Below are 22,390 nucleotides of genomic sequence, written 5' to 3'. Positions count from 1 at the left end.
GTCGGCTCTGATACCACTTGTAACGCCCCAGATTTGACGACTGTCCTCACTGTACCAAGACGTGTCTTTCCAGCGTGCTTATGTCCTCACTCACACGCACCCTGAGAAACTTCCCAGGAGGTCACCCATCCCAAAATTGCCTCAAGTCAAGCACGCTTAACTTTGGAGTTCTTATGTGATGAGCTACCGAAAAGAAGATGCACCTTCGTGATACGAGTAGTACCAATCAAATCTTTTAAGCCCTCTTCAACTGTACAGTCCATTACATTGAACATTCTCGGAATCCCTCTCATTCCCGTGTGGGTCGATTCATTCATGTTCCCTCCACCTAGAAGCCTGCCAGGAGCCGCTCATTGTCCGTGCAACTGATGGCACCGGCGATCACCCCCCGCCCTCTTCGGCCCCGGCCCTCACATGAAAAAAGGCGCCTTTTTTTGTAACGATCATGGGTCATTAGGCTGAACCAACAAAGGCCTCGGCCCATACCCACGCACCACTACTGGTCATGGGTCGTTAGGATGGTCCAGCATGGGCCTCAGACCATGCCCATGCACCGCCACTCACAGAATATCCCACTCCTGGAAAGTGGTTTTTTTCGCAACTGGTACCAACACTTAGGAATCTAGGTACTTATCCTGGAGGTCCTAGGTTCAAGTGTTGGGGAAGGCGAAAGAAACCACTTTCCAGGAGTGGGATATTCTATGAGTGGCGGTGCATGGGCATGGGCCTGGACCATCCTAACGACCCATGACCAGTAGTGGTGCGTGGGTATGGGCCGAGGCCTTTGTTGGTTCAGCCTAATGGCCCATGATCGTTACAAGTTAAGCTAGTGAAAGTCAAATGGCTTAATCATTCGAAGGAGGAAGCTACGTGGGAATCTGAAACATAGATGAAGAGTCGATACCCCGAGTTATTCGGTAAGTTTTAATTTAGAGGACGAAATTTCTTTTACGGGGGGGGGGAGAGTTGTAGAACCCGATAAATAAGACTGAGTATAAGCCATGCATAATTGCTATTATTTAAATTTAAAATAATATATATATATTTAAAATGTTTAATTCATTTTAAAATTTGTTAAGTCATGATCATTTATTTTAAAATGCAGAGGTTTAGTTTTTATCTTTTCGAATAAATACGCGAGGCCGGACTGGAGTTGGAGTAATGAGATAAAATTTAATAATAAGAAAATATTCCTAAATTTAATTGAAGCCAATGAATAATTTATTTTAATGATAGAGGATGTTTTAAGATTTTATTTAATTAATTAGACTTAAGTTATTAATTAATTCTCTCATGTCCAATATTTAGTTAATAGCCTAAATTAAAATGGGTAGCCAATTGGAATAAATTTATCTATGTCTAATTTATTCAAGAAACTATAACCTAACATTTTAATAATTTATTCTATAGACTAAGCCATGCCATGCAAGATTTTATCTTAATTTAATTAATTCACTAAAATACTTAATGGGTGTATAAAACTTTAAGGATTTAAAATACAAGATTTAAAACAATATTTTACCTTACAATTTCTAGTAAAATTCGGTCCTCCTTAGATCAATTCATGTATGTTTGGAAACTCTCCATTTTTACTACCCTTCCATAACCCTTCATGGTATATTAATTCTCTCACCTTTAAATCACCTATGATTAATAATTTAAGCAATATTCTTCCTTGCATTTGATCATCAAATCTCGACCAACACCTCCCCCTAAATCTCTCTCAATCCCATTATATTACATCATTCCTTATCTCCCAAAGAATCAAGGATAGAAAGATTTGTTTTGCCATTCAAATCCCCATTTAATTAGTAACCTTCCCCTTCATTACCTAGCCATTCTCCCTCACCCCACCTTCGAAAATTCAGAGAATAACAGCAACAAAAAAAATCGTGAGTTGCAGCAAGAAAACAAGAGAGAAAATAAGAAATAAAAAAACTCCGTCTCCGTCGCGCCGTGTTCGTTGTGTTGTTTGTTTTATTCAAAACAAAAAATCAGGCATGTTTATATGTTTCATTTCTCTTCAATCAAGTCCTACAAATATTTTTAAAAATATTTTGTTTCACACAGCAAAAGAAAATGACAGCAAGTTTTTTTGAGAAAAATCTATACAAGCTCTTGGCCGTCTCTTCATGCTTTACGGTTTTGGCTTGTTTTGTGATTTCAGGAGGTTGGCTTGGTTCCAGGCGCTCAAGGCTGCATCTACACATGTACTAGATGTGTTAGGGTCATGTTGGTTCATTGGTTTCAGCCCATGCACGCAAGGAAGAGACTTGACAGCAACTTCTCCCATAGTTGCGAGTTTGAGTCTCGATTTTTATTCTTGGTTGTCTAAGGCGAGGGTTCGAATCTTGGTTGGCCCAGGGCCTGTAAACATGGTTAGAAACTTCCCTTAGCATGTCTAGGACGTGACCAAGACGGCCTTTCAAGGCTTGGTTCACGGAGGTATCAAGATTTTTAAGCAACAACCAAATGCCCCTCGGTTTCGTTTTTTTTCTTGTGTGTGAGTGAAGCTTCGGCTTCTTGGGGTTTGGGTGGATCCTGTTTCGCTTTTAGCCCTCAGCTATGGTTCATACAATACCCCATGATTCTAGATCGAGCCATGGTCGATCATATGGCCACTGGAACGATGTAAGACACCAAGCGATTCGGTACATCATAGTACAGATTTTTGAGTTCTCGGTTGGAACTTTGGTTGATCCTAGGTGTTTGCTGGAGTTGTGGTTGGCCAAGTGGCCTTAGCCATGGTTCGAGCCACCCCTTAAAATTTTGGTAAGAGACTCTGGTCGGTGGTTCAAGCACCAATGACCCTTAGCCTCTTAAACGAAGCAACACAAGCACAGCTGCTGCCACTGAAATTTGACAGCAGAATTGTTGCGGTTCATGAGGCTTGTTTCGAGTTCTTGGTTGGCTATTATCCTATAGCCTTGGATTGGACAGTACCTCAATGAGTTATGAAGGTCATGTTTTTTGACGTTCATTATTTGGTTAAGTTTAGAGGTCGTAGGAGAATTTATGGTGCAATATGCCAAAGTGACTCTCGAAAGAGCATTTCAAGAATTTGGCCTCCATTCACTGAATTTCCTGAATTACAATTCTTATGAACATTATTTCATCATTTTAGGTATATTTTAATCATGACTAAACGATGGTTCGATGTTGGTTTGGGTTGGTACGGAGTCATGGTTGGAAATTAGTTTGTTGGTCGCGTTTGTCTCGGTTTTGTTTCGGATATTAAGTTTCTGCCAAGATGAAATTATTTGCATGTTTCTCATGTTAAAATTAGTTTGCTGCGAGCCTGGAAACGATCCAACTCATTCGATAAAAAACATGGTTATAATTATATTACGTGCATAAAATATAAAATGTTTTATTTTTGAGATATATGCGATATGCCTTGTGGTCACCTCATGCTTATGGGATATCTCTACCCGGTGACTTACGACTGGTTTATGTTCATGTATGGGTACGGACATCCAGTCCAAGGGCTGTGGTGATCTATACCGCCCAGTATACTGTGATTTAGTCTGATCAGACGTTCATGTTATGTTACGGGCCACTTGCGTAGAAACATTATCTCTACCAAAAATTACGATATGATATGTTATGACAGAGCTCTATCGAGCAAAGCTTTTACGTATTATTTTCAGATATGCACGTATTTATAATTACTCATGACATGATTTTTACCTTGCGCTTTACGATACGATACTTTTACGTTACACGAATTTTTATGATATATTTACTTGTTATTCACGATATATGCATGCTGAGTCTTTAGACTCACTAGACTTGATTATTGTAGGTACTGATGAGGCCGAAACTGAGGGCGGGGACCAGTGAGCTAGCTTGAGTCAGCAGTATTAGGAACCCGAGGACCTCATGTTTCAGTTTATTCACTATTTTATGTTCAAACTCATTTTAATATATTGAATGATTTTTTTAAGTTGTTGTTTTGAAACACAATAATTATTTATGCTGTTATTTTGAAGCTAAATCCATTTATCATTTTATTTTATGAATGATGCATGTTATTTATTTCAAGAGAAAAAAATTTAAATAATTCCGCAAAATTACGAATACGAAATACGGGCCTTTACAGTACATTACATTGAAATTCCTAGTAACTTTTACAATGGTTGAGACTTTCAGTGAAACAACCAAAACAACATAGATGTAACAAATAATGAATCCTAATATTTAAAATGTTTGCAATTCCTTGAACTGTCTCTAGCAGAAAACGGTTGAGTTTTTGTTTTCAAGCTGTGAGTGATACTTTTAGATTTGATAATATTTTGAAGAAGGAACTGATGAGAAGCGTATTGTATTCTCTATATATAGTATTGGAGTCTTTTTTTGTTCAATGACTTTGTGTTTGTAATCTGACAACATGGACACATCATTGTTACGTGTTGTAGCTTTCACTAAATGATCTTTAACTTCTTTCTTTCTTTTGTGCTCTTAAAATTCCTTTTTGTACAAAATCTATCAGACGACTAACTGATGAAATACCTTATGTAAGATGATAGTTGGTAGGATATGTACAATATTTCTATTTTAAGTTGTCGATTGATCTGTTGACTTTCACAAATATCGTTAACTTTGTCCGCTCGAGAGCTACTTAGTATATCACAAATATCCTCTGGGGGCCTATTCCCTCACGATATCTTCAATCATATCATCGATCACAAATATCCTTTGGGGCCTTTTCCCTCACGATATCTCCAATCATATCATCGTATTAGCCACAATCACTTCACCTCCTTTAACTTTTCATATATCCATCACTTATAAAAATTCAAGCATATATATATATATATATATATATATATATATATATATATATATATATATATATATATATATATATATATATATATATATATATATATAAAATTCATTTTCTTTTAAACCAAGAATACAACATGTCTTTTAGAATTAACGTTTCATCATAAAATTCCATAAACTTTCGAAATAACCATTTTAATATTTATTACAGCATTCAGGGCACTGCCAGGATACATAACATTTTTCAGGTGTAAAATGACCGTTTTACCTTAGAGGCATAACTTTTCATATTCCTTAGACCTCGAAACGACGTCCCCAATCATTCCAAAATTAAACTATTACCTTAAAACACTCCCTTCAATATTTCTTATGTGTAAACTTAAGCTGCTCAACTAATTTTCCAATTCGTTTTTTTAGAACTTAGACGTACACTCGGTTTTGACTCGTATGGACTCGAAACTTAACCAAAACTTACCAAACCTGAACCCAAGCTTCATAATACCTAACTAAACCATATTCAATCCAATTCAAGCCCACTAAGCCCCTTAAACACGTCCCTACCAGCTACTGAACTTTCTGCATGGGTGTCCTAGTTCTAGTAGGATTCGAACTCCTCCTATTTCGGCTCCAGCCCTAACACTTGGTCCAAGCCCTGGTCGACCCTCCTAGGACCCTAACAGAACCCTCTAAGACCCTCTGAGACCAGCTCTCATGAGCCATGCACGAGGACATGCATGGTTCTCTTCCTCACACTCGGCCACGTCTAGATGGTGCCCTAGTCGTGTGCCCTTCCACTCGTAGCCCCTCCAGCCCTACGTGAACCCCCTTTGGCTCGAGTCTAGGACCCTCACGAACCCAGCCCTTTGCCCTGAAGAAGCCAGCGCAGCCGCCTACCCCCTTGTTCTTCCAAAAGTCGCAGCTAGCCTCTCGGGTTCTCCCAACGTGTGGCCCCTATCTCAGTTGTTTCCAACCCTTTCACGGCAACTCTAGGACCCTCATACCATTCCATTACGTCTCCTGGTCGTGACCTTAACAGCAGCAAGCCGCCGAGAGCCCTAGGAAGCTCTAGCCGAAGAGTCCTTGTTCACAAGGAGTCTATTTTCGTCCCTCCTGTCACTCGGTGATGTCCAGCCCTTATGTCAGCTTATCTAGGCCCTTAAACCCGCTAAAATTCATCCCTTCCCATAGTCCTATGATGGCAGTGTTAGAGTAGATGCCCTGCAAGCCAACGGTTGGCTAGAGAATTTATTGACTCAAGTGAAATAAACAATCTTTATTTTAATATAATTTAACTTTTTATGGTCTTGTTATACTTTATTTGTATACTCATGCAAACAGCATAGATAAAGTCCTTGATTATGCTTTAATACAAATGAATCGTAATTCGATGTTGAAACTCATTTGTAAACACTGCATATTCTAAATTCGTTCCTAGTCGATTCAGCCGCCTAAAACAGGGATAAAGGTCGCTTGAGCTCGAGACTAGCATCTGTGATGTTGTGTACTGCGTTTCTTGGTAAGGGCATAGAGATGTCCAAGCATACAGATGGGTAGTCATATGATGATTATACCGAACAACCTTCTCTCGGACTTTCTAAGTGGTTATCATTCATCGAGAGGATAAGTCCGTGGTTATGATTGTACACCATTAGTCCTTACGACCCGAGGCAACACTGAGGCTCTATATGCTAGGGCTATGTTTTGACTCGTTTACCGGCTCCAGGAGAGTCATCAGGTGGCGAGGTTGGGTACATTTGCGACACATATAGGAGCCAGTGCATTGTAGTCGGGGATTCACCGCTCACCTACGGGTGTGGATATCCTATGTGATCTGATGTAATAATAGTGCATGGAATCTCTGGCCAGAGTATGAGATGTACGTTAGAGAAGGAGTTCTCAAATAGTACACGCGATGCCACTATTATAGTTATCGAATTATTATGCAACCCTCGATGAACCAATGGTTGCAGATTAGATCGGGATATATGAGATGAAGAGACCGTACTGTACACTAATCATAATCGACTGGTTCTTGCAGGCACTATTAGTGATACCTAGGGGATCATGGGGCGATGCTACTAGACCCTCTTACCATGATCCGATGGGTGCAATCAGAAATGAGTTCTGACATTCTTGATCAAGGTGTTGATAAAAAGAATGAGGCTAACTAGGGTAAGCCCGAATAAATGATTATATCCTGAATCACAAAGAGTTGTGAACCCACGGCTAGCTGTATCCCTGAATCATTGAGGGTCACACAAGCACTGGATCGTTTGTTCCCGTTGAGAGAATATATTCAAGGAGTTGAATTTATGATATAGTAAATTCAAGGAGTTGAATTTATGAAATTTGGAGAGAACAAATTCAAGGAGTTGAATTTATAAAATTTGATAATTTAATTTATTAAACTCAAAAGTTAGATTTATTAAATATTAAATTTTGGAGGTGATAAATTCAAGGAGTTGAATTTATAATTTAAATATTAAATTCAAATGTTAAATGTTTAATTTATAATTGATTTAATTTATTAAGCTCAAGAGTTGAGTTGATTAATTAATAAATTAAATTGGTGGGAAGTATATTTATGGGCTTGTAGAAGTACAAGTCCAATATACTTAATGATTAAAGTTTAATGGGCTTGTAGTAGTACAAGTCCAACATAATAAATAATTAAAGTTTTAATGGATCTTGATTAAATTAATTAAATTAGTTGGACTAGCCCAATTAATTAAATCAAGCTCATTAATGTTAATTATGTAATTAGGCTATGGATTTAATATAAATAAATCATGCAAGTGAAACCCTAGCCTCCACAACCTCTCCCAAAAGTGATTCACGTAAATCACTTTAGAATTCCTCCAAAATTTTGGCAATTTTTCCAAAGAAAATAATTTTGAGTCCTCTCTCAAAATTTTTGATCTCAACGTTAAAATCTCTTCTAGTTTTTCTAGTGCAAATCAGAAGAAGAACAAACGTTCTAGTCGTGGACCTGATTAGAAGATTAAAGAAGGAGTTCCTTGAAGAAAGTTCGTAGAGATTCATCAAGAGCTAGATCCGTCTTTACCGGATCAGTTGGTGTCAAGTGATCTATTCACTAAAGGTATAAATTCTAACGCCCTATGAATGTTTTTTGATAAAATCATACGAGCGTCCAAACATATTTTGATTGTCAAAATAAATAAATTTTTTAAAACTTCCGCTGCGTTTGGGCGTGTAGAAAACCCAGATCCAACAGGCAGCCCCTTTATGCATCATTAACATGAGTTTTATATCATCAAAACATGAGTTATATACATGTATGGCCATAAAAACGAAAATAATATCTGTGAAACATATTTTTCATGAAGGTTAATCAAATATACATAATATGGCGTGAAGGATGTTTGAAGGGAGATTAAGACGTGTCTTTTCGTATATTACTCTCAAATTATAACTTGCGATGCGAAGGATATTTGCGGAGATGGACCCTTGTTGATTATCTCTCAAAGGCGTTGAATTCTGATGGGGAGAGTCCTTGTGTGTGTATGAGGGGAGAGGCGTGTGTTTCTAAGGGGGTAGGGGCTGTGTATTATTGTTTTGGGGGTAGGGTTTTAGGCTATTTTTTTTGTTAATTAAACATGTGTGAAAGCTTGGGTCCATTAGTCTAGTATAGTAGGTCCATTAAGTCCATTTGTACATATTTAAAATATTTTGTTTAGAAACATTTGTGAAAATATTAGCCGAGTTCTCAAAAGTTCATATTTTGCTCGAAAATCGAATATCGATTTAAAATACGACTCGGTGTGTAGAAATACCCCAAAAGTTTTCGTTTTCAAAAATGTCATTTAAAATATACCATACATTAAACAATTAAAATAATTATTTAATAAAAATATTTTCCCTCATATGGTTTTCGGTCTCCGTTCTTCGATCGCATCTCGAATAACCTTTAAAACACAGTTTTATGCATTCTAGTTGAAAATCATATTTTAAATATGTAAACATGCCTACCACTTTTAATAAATGAAATTAAAACAATTTATTTAAAATACATAAGAAATTTGATAATTTTGCATGTACGTGGTTCATGTGGACCTTCAAATTTTCAAGATGTTACACTGAATATGGATTTGCAAGAGAGAAACTTACTCAGACCGAAAGCCTCAAGCATCTCAAGAACAGAGGAAATGACTTCATTCTTTATGGAGAGAATGTCTTCAAATTCAACTGCTTCACATGTATTTAGGATAGACTTATTGAATATGTAAAAGAAACTTTCGAAGACAAGCGAAAGACACATGAAATTTGAGAGTAATGATAAGTTGAACACACAGAAGTTTTAAGGCCAACGAATTTAGTGGGTCACCCTGTCAATTTTGTTGTGGATTGGAATTTTAAAATTTGAAAAGAATTTGAAGAGACACCGAAATGATTATGTGTTTAATGAATAAAATATCATTGTCCGTCAATATTAAAAAAAAGTTAACTTAATTTGTCCCTTAAATCAGATTAAAGATAATAATGAAGTCATTAAATGTCAACGGTTGGATAAATCACAACTTTCTAAAGATTACTAGACCGTTTTGATTGGAAACTTTTGTAGCGATTGAATAATTTTTTTTTATCAAAATTGACAACTTGCTTCATTATTGTGTAATCAAAGTAAAATAGTTATTTCCCATAAATACATGTATTAAGATAAATCTACTAAGTCAAGAATGTTTCTAAAATAAGAAAACTTAGCATATTGTAGTGGCTTGGTGAGAATGTCTACTGCCTGCTGATTGGTTGAGATGTATTCTAGTCGAATCTATTTTTTCATGACATGATCCCTATGAAGTGATGCCTGCTATGTGGGGACCCGAACCTAATTCGTCTTCTTAATCGTCTTTGGGATTAATTGGATCAATTAATTAATTTGGGTCTAATTTTTTTAAAATACATAAGTGCGCAACATATGATAATCAATCTTATTTCATTTACAAGATTAAAACAATATCTACATCAAGATCCATAGTACAAGTCTTGTACAAAATAAAACCATAACATACTAGTGTTCAACAACTACATCAAGTGTTGAAAATCCAATCTACTTCTAAGCCCGGATCTCCACTCTAATCTTGATCTCTCATCCTCTTCTTGACTCTGATTATGTCCAATCTGTTATCATGCACACATAAAAACACAACAACAGCCAGATAACTCCGGTGAGAATATAATTCCCAGTATAAACAACGTATACATGCAACATGTATCAAATCTAAAAGACATGAATCGATATAAAAACCGTAACTCAAACTCTTTGATTCTTAATCTCTGACTCGAATCTTATCTAGTCTAGTCTATGGATCCCGGTTCCCGGATGTTGGCACATTACATCGAATTTCTGCAATAGAAGTTGATCTACTCCTAAGCACATCGATATAAACCAAACATCCTGTGTCTTCGCATCTCTGCCAAAGACTCGTTCTCGATATCTATCTTCTATTCTCTGATTTTTCATAAATCAATAGAAATAGCATTCACATTCAAAGAATACAAAGGTATTAAAACAATAACAAGCAAGTATGTGGTTTAGGAAAACTCAAGTCGTATCTAACTCGAGTCGTATCTCTCGTTTAACATTGATTTATACATTTCTTTTATCGGGGTTTGACTTTGCTCTGTCTTTGAAATTTTCAATATCAATCTGGCATGACATATTCGAGGAATACAATATCAACATATACCCCAAGTAATAACAGATATAATCAAAACTCAATCTAATTCTGTTTCAACGGCATAACATCGCAATCTCGATATATCCCGCAATACAAATAACAGACGGCTAATCTCAACAACTCATAATCAATAACAAACACGATTTGGTACCAAATCTGTATAATCTTAATCAAATCTGAAAAATCATAACAATTTCATATAGTATCTGTCCTTCAATCCGATTTCAATTATACGATGTCTAATATCTCAAGAACACATAATATCAATCAAACTCTGATTCCTCTAATATCAAGTTTTCGAATCATAACAAAACATAATAAAACTTACTTCCTTTTGAAGCTCTTGTCGATAGGAGCACGAAATAAACTCGGATTGAAATTCTAACGGTCGGATCTTGTGTAAATCAAATTCTAGTACATGAAGGAACTCAAATCTTCCCTGGAGCTCTCTCGGTTCTTTCTGAAGCTTCTGAGGGAACAAATGAAGAGTTGATATATATATTATCCATGGCCAAAAAACGTGGCTCACTCCTTTGTGCAGCACGTCTCACGCATATGCGCGATCCTCCATGACGCATATGCGCGATCCTCCATGACGCATATGCGCGAGACCTACTGCCTCGACGCATCTATTTCTTCTGCTCACGCATATCCGGGCCCTAGCCCCGCGCATATGCGCGAGACCTGCTGCCTCGGCACTTGGAGATTTTGCATGCTCGCGCATATGCGCGCCCTATCTCGTGCATATGCGCGAGGTCTTCTACCATGCTCGCGCATATGCGCGCCTCTTCTCGTGCATATGCGCGAGGTTTTCTGTCCTCGCACATATCACCTGTCTTGATCTTGTCTTTCTCGACTTATTTCCTTCATAATCACATCAATTTATCAATTAATGATTTTTTTACAATAATATAATCTCGGGCATTACTTGCTATCAATATGATTTGCTCTAGAATGCATCACTATATTATGTGTAATAGCAATTGAACTTGTATTATGACAAAAGATAGGAGCTATATTCCACCACAACCCACAGTCTCTGAGTTTCTATTGAATCCACAAAAGCCTAACAACTTCCTGTTTCTAGATATTCTGATTCGCGGTTGAAGTGTCTACGGATGTCTTGAAACGTCTACTCGTTTTAAAAATGCGGAAATAAATTTTTTTTTTTTTAAAGCTTGCATTTTCGAGATATCATTTAAACACTTCGCATGCATGCGCTCTACAGAAAATATAAGATTTAAAAATGATCTTAAATACTTGACAATAAAAATAGCGTCGTTTAAAAATAACTACACTCATCCATAATCATACGAAAACATAAACTTATAAAAATCTTAAAATCATCAACATATGAAAATATTCATCTCCTCTCAATATCATAAATCGTAATACGGAAAACTTGTGTGGTCCTCGGGTCGTGTCACCACACCAGGTTTACCTACTCAGAGTTCAGCACCTCCCGTCTCCTCATCATTAAGCTCACCTGCATCACACACGCCTAGTGAGTCTAAAGACTCAACACACCTGCACCGTTAATAGCAAATACATATACATAGCACACAACAGTGAAAAATATCATACTCAACATACCTTTCATGAACTTTAAAACGTAACATAAACGTGTCGTATAAAACCATGACGTGTCAAAACAGCTCATCGTTAATCATCTTTATCATTCATCATTCATCGTTTATCATTCATCGTTTATCATTTATCATTTCCTTTGGTGAATTCAGTTCATTAGAGGTGACTATCGTACATCATCATTTACGATGGATCCATCATACATAGAACCGCGGTACCGGGCGGCTGTCGGACATCAGTGACAGGATTACCTATCCACTATGCCTAGGCCTCATCATCATCATCATCATCATTTACATATACATCTTAAACATTTACATATACTTCGATAGCCACAACTAATTCCCATAATTCAAAACATTATCATTTTCATCACTTATAAAATCATGCACCAATTCAATTTTTTTCTTAAATTCAAGCATGCAACGTATATTTTCATAAAATCTTAAAAATCGTGAATCATGATGCATGAAAATTTAAAATATCATAATTTTGTGCTCAGGGCGCTGCCGGGACAAAAATCTCACCCCGGGTGCAAAATGACCATTTTGCCCCTGGAAACCCAAAAATTATCGTTTCAACCCTGGACTTCTAAAATTTACCCAAAGCTTACCAAACTCCTTAAAATGTCCCAAAACATTTTTAAAGGCATCCTTAGACGTAATCTCGAGCCAAAACTACAACTAAATCGATTCGTTTTAAAACTTGGACCGGGGTCCCGGTTTTAACCCGAATAGCCTCAAAACTCAACCAAATTTTTCTCAACTTTATAAAATATTATACACTTAAAGTTCCTAAAAACCATGCAACCAAGCCCCTAAACCCACGGCTAAATATTCCAGAAACTTTACAACTCTCGGCCATCCCTTTCCCTTGATCTCATCACAACACATGTCACAAAAACTCAATGTTCTTACGGTCCTCTCTAACTCCTCCACTTGTCCAGCCTATAACACTCACCATTAGGACCTAACTACTCTACTTAACTAAGCCTAACCCAAGAAACCAGCCGCTGCACCACCCATGAAAGCAAAACAGCTTAAACTACCACTCCCTTCCCAATTCACACCAATCCTCCGAAGGTCGAGCTTCTCCCTCAACCAAACACCCATGACTCCTTCCTAACATCTCACTAGACTCTACACTGTCTGAAACACGGCTGGGATTTAGCCCATGCACAGCCGCATTCTCCATACATTGATCAACCAATTACCGAACCGATAAACGAGAACCGAGACCACCCTTACAAGAGGCTGTGATGATCTCGATTTCAGCCTATCCCTCCACTCTCCTTGGTGATAACAGCCTTCGAACACAACTACAGCAGACCCTTTGCACAAACCGAATGAAAACGTGAGTTACAAACCAAAGGAATACAAGAATTATTTGAGAAATCGTAAACCATGTGAACTCTTGCTTGGATCAGAAGATTTACAGACAAATATACATATTACAGCAAGTATATAACATGTATGATGCATAAAAGAATGGTACAATGCGTGCCTTAGGTAGTTGATGAACGAAACGAGACGGAGGAGACACCGGGGAAACTTTTCTTTGCAAGAATGGTGAAGAAATCCACTCCTTTCAGCTGCTGGGGGTGAAGCCGAGGGGAGGGGTTCTGAAAACGATGGTGTCGGCTGGTGGAAACTATTAGGTTTAGGTTAAGGTGTGTTTAGGGTAAATTATATAATATAAAAATGGTTAACAAACCAACTAATGGGCTCTTAAATTTATTTTAAAGGTTTAAAAAGATATTTAAGCTCAACAAATTTTAAAGTAGGCCCATTAAATCCAAACACACTCCCGAAAAATATTTCGTGTTGGAAAGATTTTGAAAATATTAGCCGAACCCTTAAAAAGTCACCCGATTCGATAAAATTTGCGTACCGTTAAAAATTAAAATCATGCGGGTAAAAATACCCAGAAAAATACCATTTTTGAAAAGTAGCCTTAAAAACACCTTATATCAGTTAATAAAAATTAATCATTAAATAAAATAATTTCTCTGAAAATTCTCTGGTCTCCGATCCTCGTTCGAACGTGAAATGCACCTAGAAACCCTAATGCGTGAACTTTAAAATAAATCATGAATTAAATCCTAGCATGCATGAATTATGCATAAAATGCATAAAATAGTTAAACACGATTTAATGAAATAAATAAATTCTACCATGCAATAATTATGCATAAAATGCATAAAAATAATTAAACATAATTTAATGAAATAAACAAGCATTTAATGCTTTAAAACAATTTAATAAAATATCAAAGAAATTTAATAACTTGCATGCATGTGGTTCACGTGGACCTTCAGATTTTTGGGACGTTACATGTCTGCTTCTTGTTGAACCAGTACATCAATCTATCTCCAAGAAATTGACAAGATCCACTCGTACTTTTCTGATCAATCTTGCAACTTTAATCTAATATCCAACAAGGTTAAAGCTTGAGTCTTTGGGATACCTAAGACCCACATTAGTTGCTCCTTTAATATATTTAAGAATTATTTTACCGGCAGTGTAATGAGACTGCTCAGGGGCATCTTGAAAACTGTAAATATTATATCCGGTCGACTAGCGGTTAGATATAACAATGAACCTATGAGATCACGACACATATTACCTCGACCGGAATTCCCACTTCATCTTTGTTTAACTTGATTGGAGTAGCTGCAACCGAACAATTGACTTTCCCAAATTTCTTAATGAGCTCTTTGGCCTAATTGGATTGATTAATAAATGTGCTTTTGTCTAGCTGTTTGACTTGTAGTCCAAGGAAGAAAGTAAGCACTCGCATTATGCTCATCTCTAACTTTTCTTTCATGAGCTTAGAGAATTTCTCACAAAGTTTGGGGTTAGTTGACCCATTAATAATATCATCAACATATATTTAAACTAACTAATATGATCTCCTTTGGTGAATTTGCACAAGGTCTTGTCGATAATTCCTATCACAAACTTTGAAATCCTTGAAAACAGCATACGTAAGAAATATTCTTCTGGCTTCAAGTTTTTCAACCGGTGCGAATGACTCTTCAAAGTCAATATCTTCATCTTTTCGGTAATCTTGAGCTACAAGACATGCTTTGTTCCTCACAAACACTCTATTTTTATCGGGTTTGTTCCTGAACACCCATCGAGTTCCAATTACATTTTGCTTGTCCGGTGGAGGAAATAGATGCCAAACTCTATTATGCTCGAACTGATTGAGTTTTTCTTACATGGATTCTATCTAGTTAGCATCAATTAGAGCTTCATCTATCTTTTTGAGTTCCATGTGGGAGATGAAATCTGCATGAAAGAACTCATCAACCATTTGCTTTCTTCCTTGTTCTAAGAGGTGCAGAAGGGTTATTCATGACTTAATTTTGTTGATGAGTTTTATTACACCGGTAGCTTGGTCCGAGATGTTGTGAACCTGTTTGAAGTTGATCTTCCTCTTCAATGATAATCTCTTCATATTCTCTTGTTGGATCAGTCTCCACGACCGGTTCCTCAAGCCCTTGATTTGTTCCGGTAGAGTTGTCTTCAACAATTACTGGACCGATTTCAGGAGTTTCTTCATTGTGTCTCCTCGTATTGATCTCACTATCATCATCATAGATTAGATTGATGTTCTTTAATCTTTGAATTATCTCATTAATGCTTACTGGTTCCTGAGCTACACATTTAGTATATTCATCAAAGACAATATGAATGGTTACTTCAACAGTCAGAGACATGTTGTTAAAGACTCTGTAAGCTTTACCGATCGATGAGTAACCAATAAATAATCATTAATCAGCCTTAGCATCAAAAGAGGTTTAGTGAGTTTTACCATTATTGCGAATAAAACATTTACAATAAAATATCTTGAAATATGAAATGTCTGGATTTATGTAGTTCAAGATCTCATATGGAGTCTTGTTATGTCTTTTGTTAATCATAGATCTGTTTTGAGCGTAACAAGCTGTATTGACTACTTTGCCAAAAACCTTTGAGAAACATTTGAATCAGCAATCATTGTTATTGTCGATTCTTTTAATGTCCAGTTTATTCTCTCTGCAATACCGTTTGTTGAGGAGACTAGGTAGCTGAGAACTCATGCTTCAATCCATGATCATCTAGACAAGATCCAAGAGTTTTGTCTGTAAATTCAGTACCTCTATCAGTCCTTATCCTATCTATCACATAATATTTTTCATTTTGAAACTGTTTTAAGAATTTTATCAAATTTTTAGCGGTTTGATCTTTAGACAATAGAATGATTACCCATGTGTATTGGGAGTAATCATCCACTCTCACTAAGGTCTACCTCATTCTCCATATACTCTTTACTAGTATTGGCTCAAATAAGTTAATGTGCAGCAAATCCTAGCATTTGGTGGAGGAGTTACACCATTTGTTTTTAAAAACAAATCTCACTTGTTTTCCCAGCTGACATACAATGCAAATCTTATTTTGAGTAAGACTGCATTTGGACAGGTCGTTCAGCAAGCCTTAGTTACTTCAATGGGCAATAGATTTGACGCTTAGATGATGCAGCCACTTGTGCCGAAACTAATGTTTGTCATCATTATTAGCAATTAAACATGTAGGAGAGTGAAGTTGATTATATTTCCAACTTATTTTGTAAATGTTTTTTTTTCTCTTAATCTGATTAAAAAAATCTTACAATTACTAGATTTCATAGTGCAAGTGTGTTGGTGAAATTCAACAGAGTAATCACAATTACACAACTGGCTAATGTTAGTTAAATTATATAAAAACAAATTTCAACTAGTAACACGTCTTTAATGATGATAAGAACTTGTATAATCTTAATTTATCTACGGTTTTACCTTTAGAATTGTCACCAAATGTGATTTTTTTGTCCTTTATATTCAATTATTTCACACAGTAGTTTTTTGTTTCCGGTCATGTGCCTTGAGCACCGACTATCCAGGTACCATGTTGAATCCTCGATCGTTTTTGTCTTTAGTACCTCTCAAAAAAAAAGATTTTGGTACCACTACAAGAAAAATACAAATCAACAACACCCATACGACAACGTTTTTTATTAAAACCGTTGTCTTTTTTCTTTTAACAACGGTTTTAACAAAAACCGTTGTCGTAGCCTAAAAAAACCCGCTTATAGACAACGGTTTTTTAAAAACCGTTGTCTTTTACGTGTCTATGACAACGGTTTTTAAAAACCGTTGTCTTTGATGTGTCTACGACAACGATTTTTAAAAACTGTTGTCTATGAGAGTTTTTTTTTGGGCTACGACAACGGTTTTTAAAAATTGTTTTCTAAGAGTTTTTTTTATGGCTACAACAACGGTTTTAACAAACGTTATCTACGAGCGGTTTTTTCTTGGCTATGACAACGGTTTTTTAAAAACCATTGTTTTTTGGATGGTTTTTTTTGGGCTACAACAACGTTTTTTCAAAAACCGTTGTCTATATAAGATTCTGTCAAGTGTCAAAGACAACGGTTTGTGTAAATCGTTGTCTTTCGGATGGTTTTTTAACTAGGACAACGGTTTTTTAAAACGTTGTTGTTTCGTAGTGTTTTATTTGGTTAAAGACAACGGTTTTTGAAAAAAAACGTGTCGTAGTTTCTAATTTTTTTTAAAAAAATTGGTTAATATTTAGCGACGGTTTAAAGAAAACCGTCGCTACTGTTAGCGACGGTTTTCGTCGTACCGTCACGAAAATTAGCGACGATTTTTGTCATATCGTCGCCAATTTAATTTAGCGATGGTGCATAAACCGTCACATTTTTAAATTCTTGACGTTTTTTAAATTAGCGACGAAACAACTGTCGCTAAGTTAATGTGTGCGACAGTTGTTTAAAACACCGTCGCTCATAGCGATGGTTTAGATAACTGACGCAAATAGCGACGGTTTTATTACAGTAGTCGCTACTAGCGACGGTTTATTCGAAAACAGTCGCTACTAGCGACACTTTATAGAAAAATCGTCGCACATTTTCTATAAATATCCGCCTTCTTAGTCATTTTCTTCCCACACCAAAGTCTTCTTTCTTCCACAATTTTCATTTCACTTTCACTTTTCAATTTCTTTTTTATTCCACGATTTTTCCACGATTTTCTTTAGACATCAATTTTAAGTGTTAAAGATTATACATATATTAATACAGTAAGATTGTTAGGTTTATAAAATTATAGCCGTAATTTTTTTTTATTTTACGAAAAACAATAGCGACGGAAATCATAATTAAAACCGTAGCTAATTACGGTGAACGTAATTAATATCGTCGCTAATTTGCGACGGACAACCAAAAACCTTCGCTATTAGCGACGGATTTGTTTAGAAAAACCGTCGCAAAATTTTGTTTTACAATGATTTTTCAATGTTACGACAACGGTTTTTCACCGTTGTCTTTGAGCGCACCCTTTAACCATAGGGCCTTTAACAATGGTTTTACAATACCTACGACAACAGTTTTTCACCATCGTCTTTGATGTCTACGACAACGGTATTTTATCATTGTCTTTGAGCTCACCATTTAACCACATGGGCTTTAATAACAGTTTTTTTGACCAACAACAACAGTTAAAAACCATTGTCTTTCGCCTTTTTTCTTGTAGTGTACCCATTTCTATTTGGGTCCAGATTGGATTAATCCTCTCGGGACCCACACTTGAATCACACTAAAGGGCTTACAGTGTGTGTGTCCAAAAATTCTAGCGATAAAGTAAGAGTGCGTGTGGTGTTATGCAGTGTTCTAAATCTAACTATATATATATTTTTTTGGATCTTTTATCCTTGCTATCCATTCAATATCTCTTTTGAATTAGCCTGCGATTGAAGTACTGTTTTGGTTCCCCTTTTTGAAAACATTGTCTTAGTTGTAGTGGCTTGTTTCAAGACCGACTGAGATATTACCAGTTTCTCTGTCCATCCCTAGTTGGTCTTTGATTTAGCCAAGTCTTCTTAGACTCAGAGTTTTAATGTTCAAGGTATCTAAGTCTTTTATGCTTAGCTTTGTTCTCATAGCACACTTTTTGGTCGTCTTGGATTTTAGGCTTATCATTTCATATACAGTAATGGACCAAACAAAGTTTGTTACATTAGACTTGCCTTGTCCTGATGCGGTTGAGTACTTATTTTAGAAGAGCTGTAATCATTATTGCCAAAACCCAAGTCGGTTATGTCACCAGCTTGTTTTTTATTTTCATACATCTTACTTAGAGAAATTGAAGATTGATTATACTTTTATCAACTTTTGATTTTCATTTGAAGTGTCCTAGAACATTCTGTACATATTATCATTTTCAGTTGCTAACAGACTTAGTTTCACCTTAAGATTGTCAAGCTCCTTTTTTCGCAAGCAACTAGTTCACTTGACTCCTCTCTTACGCTTATATTTTTACTTTCACTGTCATTAAACACTAGACCAGTTCATCATTATTTTTTCTTGAGCTGGTGTTGTATTCAAAGGACTCACTCTTCGAATCCGCCTATTTATTCTTGTTTTCCTCAGCAACAAAAATTTTCTGGTCTTTTTTCTTCTTAAAAGATTTCTTTTCATGCATCAACCGTCTCCTCTCAACCACTTGCCTGTCATCCTTTTAGATCTATTGCATTCTTTAATAAGTGGCCCTTCTTGCCACATTTAAAACATGCTGGACCATCTTCTGCATTGTCTATTTTATAATATAGTTTAGTAAGTTTAGATCGATTTTTATGCAAGAATTTACTAAAAATTTTACCGAATAAAAACATAACTTCATCACTTAATTGCTCAACCAACTTCTTACTTTAATCTCTTCGACCATAAGAGTAACAACTGTTGCAGTCAGAGCTTTGGCTGGTTGGGAGATGGATGTTTCTTCTTCAGTTCGAATATCAACTTCAAACTCATAGGTCTTGAGATCAACAAATAAATCATGTAATTTCAGTTCGTTCAAGTCCTTAGATTCTCTCATGACCACCATCTTTACATTTCATTATCTAAATAGTGTTGTCATTACCTTCAAGGCAATTTATCGGATAGAATATTCTTTATCAAAGATGTAAACTCAGTAATGATACCGCTGAGCCATTCATCAAATTCATATAGAGTTTCCCCAGACTTCGTCTTGACATTGTCAAACTTCTGGATGACGACAGTTAGTTTGTTTTCCTTGGTTTGATCATTGTCCTCACATAGTTGAGTTAACTTCTCCCATATTTCTTTAGCTGTAGAACAAGTTTTTATTTTGCTAAAAATATTTTTATATAAAGTTTTATAAATAATATCTTTGGCCAGATTATCCAGGTTTACCTTCATTTTTCATCTGCAGTCCATTCCGACCGGTGTTTTTCACCATCTGTGGATCACCTTCAGTTACAACAACTGTATTTTCCGTCAGAATCTTTATTGGACCATCAATGATGACATACCACATGTCATCATCTTGAGCAGCTTAATGTGTCCGCATATGAATTTTCCAGTCATCATAATGTTTTTTTTAGAACAATAGAATCTTGTTGAACAATGTCATTTGCGTATAAATATATATATATTTATATATATATATATATATATATATATATATATATATATATATATATATATGACGAGAGAAAAACATCGATCTGCTATCACCTGTTAAGATCGGTAATGTGTTTAGAGAGGGGGTGGTGAATAAACACTTTTGAAAATTTTCAAGCGGTCTAGATAGTGTTAGCTAGACCTATTTTTCTCAATTATAAGGAAACAGTTATACAAAAAATAGTGCGGACCAATGATTCTTTTGATTATTATATACTTAAATGTAGATTAGTCAACATGATAGGTAAATACAGTAAAGTAAATGACACATAATATGTAGAAGTTCGAAAGAAAAAATGTCTCTCTTTCTTCCACTTAGGAATAAATTCACTAGAAGACTTTGGTTTTACAAATCTTTCGTAACAACCTGCTTAAATCTTAGATCTTATCCGTTGTCTAAGTTGAAGCTCCTAATAACTTTATAATGGTTGAGATTTTCAGTCAAACAACTAAAACACCATAATTATAAAAAAGAATGAATCCTAAGATTCAAATTGTTTGCCACACCTCGAACTGTCTTTGACAGGAAACAATTGAGTAGTTGTTTTCAAGCTTTGAGTGATCTTTGTAGATATCATAATATCTTGAAGAATGAGTTGATGAGAATTGTATGATATATATGAGAATCGTGCTCAGAAATTTTCAAGTATGCAAGCCTTCTCTTTGAATTTGTTGCTTCAAATGTACCTCTATGTGTAGAGTTCTTGTTTGCATTCTCTATATATAGTATTGAAGTTCTTTTTTTACGTTCAACGACTCTTTGTACCGTAATCCAACAATATGGACACATCATTGTTACATTTTTTTGCTTTCATTAAATGGTCTTTAATGTCTTTCCCGCTTTTGAACATTTAACAGTTCTTTTTATACAAAAGCTATCAGATGATAGACTGATAGAATATCTTATGTCAGATGAGAGTTGGCAGAATATGTACAATATTTCTATTTTAAGATGTCGATTGATATGTTGACTTTCACATATATCCTCAACTTTATCTGTTTGAGATTTACATTAGTATATCTCTAAGCGGTCCGGTCGAATGACTGATTAGTCTAGTGTAACTGATTGAGTAGCTTTATCCGTAGAGAGACTAAATATCTTGCAACCATTTACACATCTTTTGAACATCGGTAGTATGTTGCTGTTTTTTTTTTTTTGCAGAACGATCGAGTTCCTTAATACACGAATAGTGACAGCTTGTTCTAATGTAATGAATTATTGTTTGTTATCATCAAAATCAAAACAAAGGGATTTACAATATTTAAATATGGTTCATCCCGTAGTTATGAACATTGTGAAGTAATTTTAGATGTATTATTCTTCAGAAATTGAGTCAAATTATTATTATTATTAAAATTAATAAATGTTAGAGTAGATACCCTATAAGCCATCTGTTGGCTAAGAAATTTATCGACTCAGTTGTAATTAACCGTCTTTATTTTCATATAATTTACATTTCATGATTTCATTTTACTTTATCTGTATACTCATGCAATCAGCACAGATAAAGTCCTTGATTATGCTTTAATACAAATGAATCGTAATTCGATCTTGAAACTCATTTGTAAACACTATATATTCTAAATTTGTTCCTAGTCGATTCAACCACCTAAAAATAAGGATAAAAGGTCGCTTGAGCTTGAGACTAACATCTGTGATGTTGTGTATCATGTTTCATGGCAAAGATCTAGATACGTCCAATCATGCATATGGGTAATCATACGATGATTGTACCGAAAAACCCTCCCTCGAACTTTCCAAGTGATTATCATTCATCGAGAGCAAAAGT

Source organism: Primulina eburnea, chromosome 18 (assembly GCF_022965805.1).
Source record: "Primulina eburnea isolate SZY01 chromosome 18, ASM2296580v1, whole genome shotgun sequence".
NCBI classification, from domain to species: Eukaryota; Viridiplantae; Streptophyta; class Magnoliopsida; order Lamiales; family Gesneriaceae; genus Primulina; species Primulina eburnea.
This window is presented reverse-complemented; position numbering follows the sequence as displayed.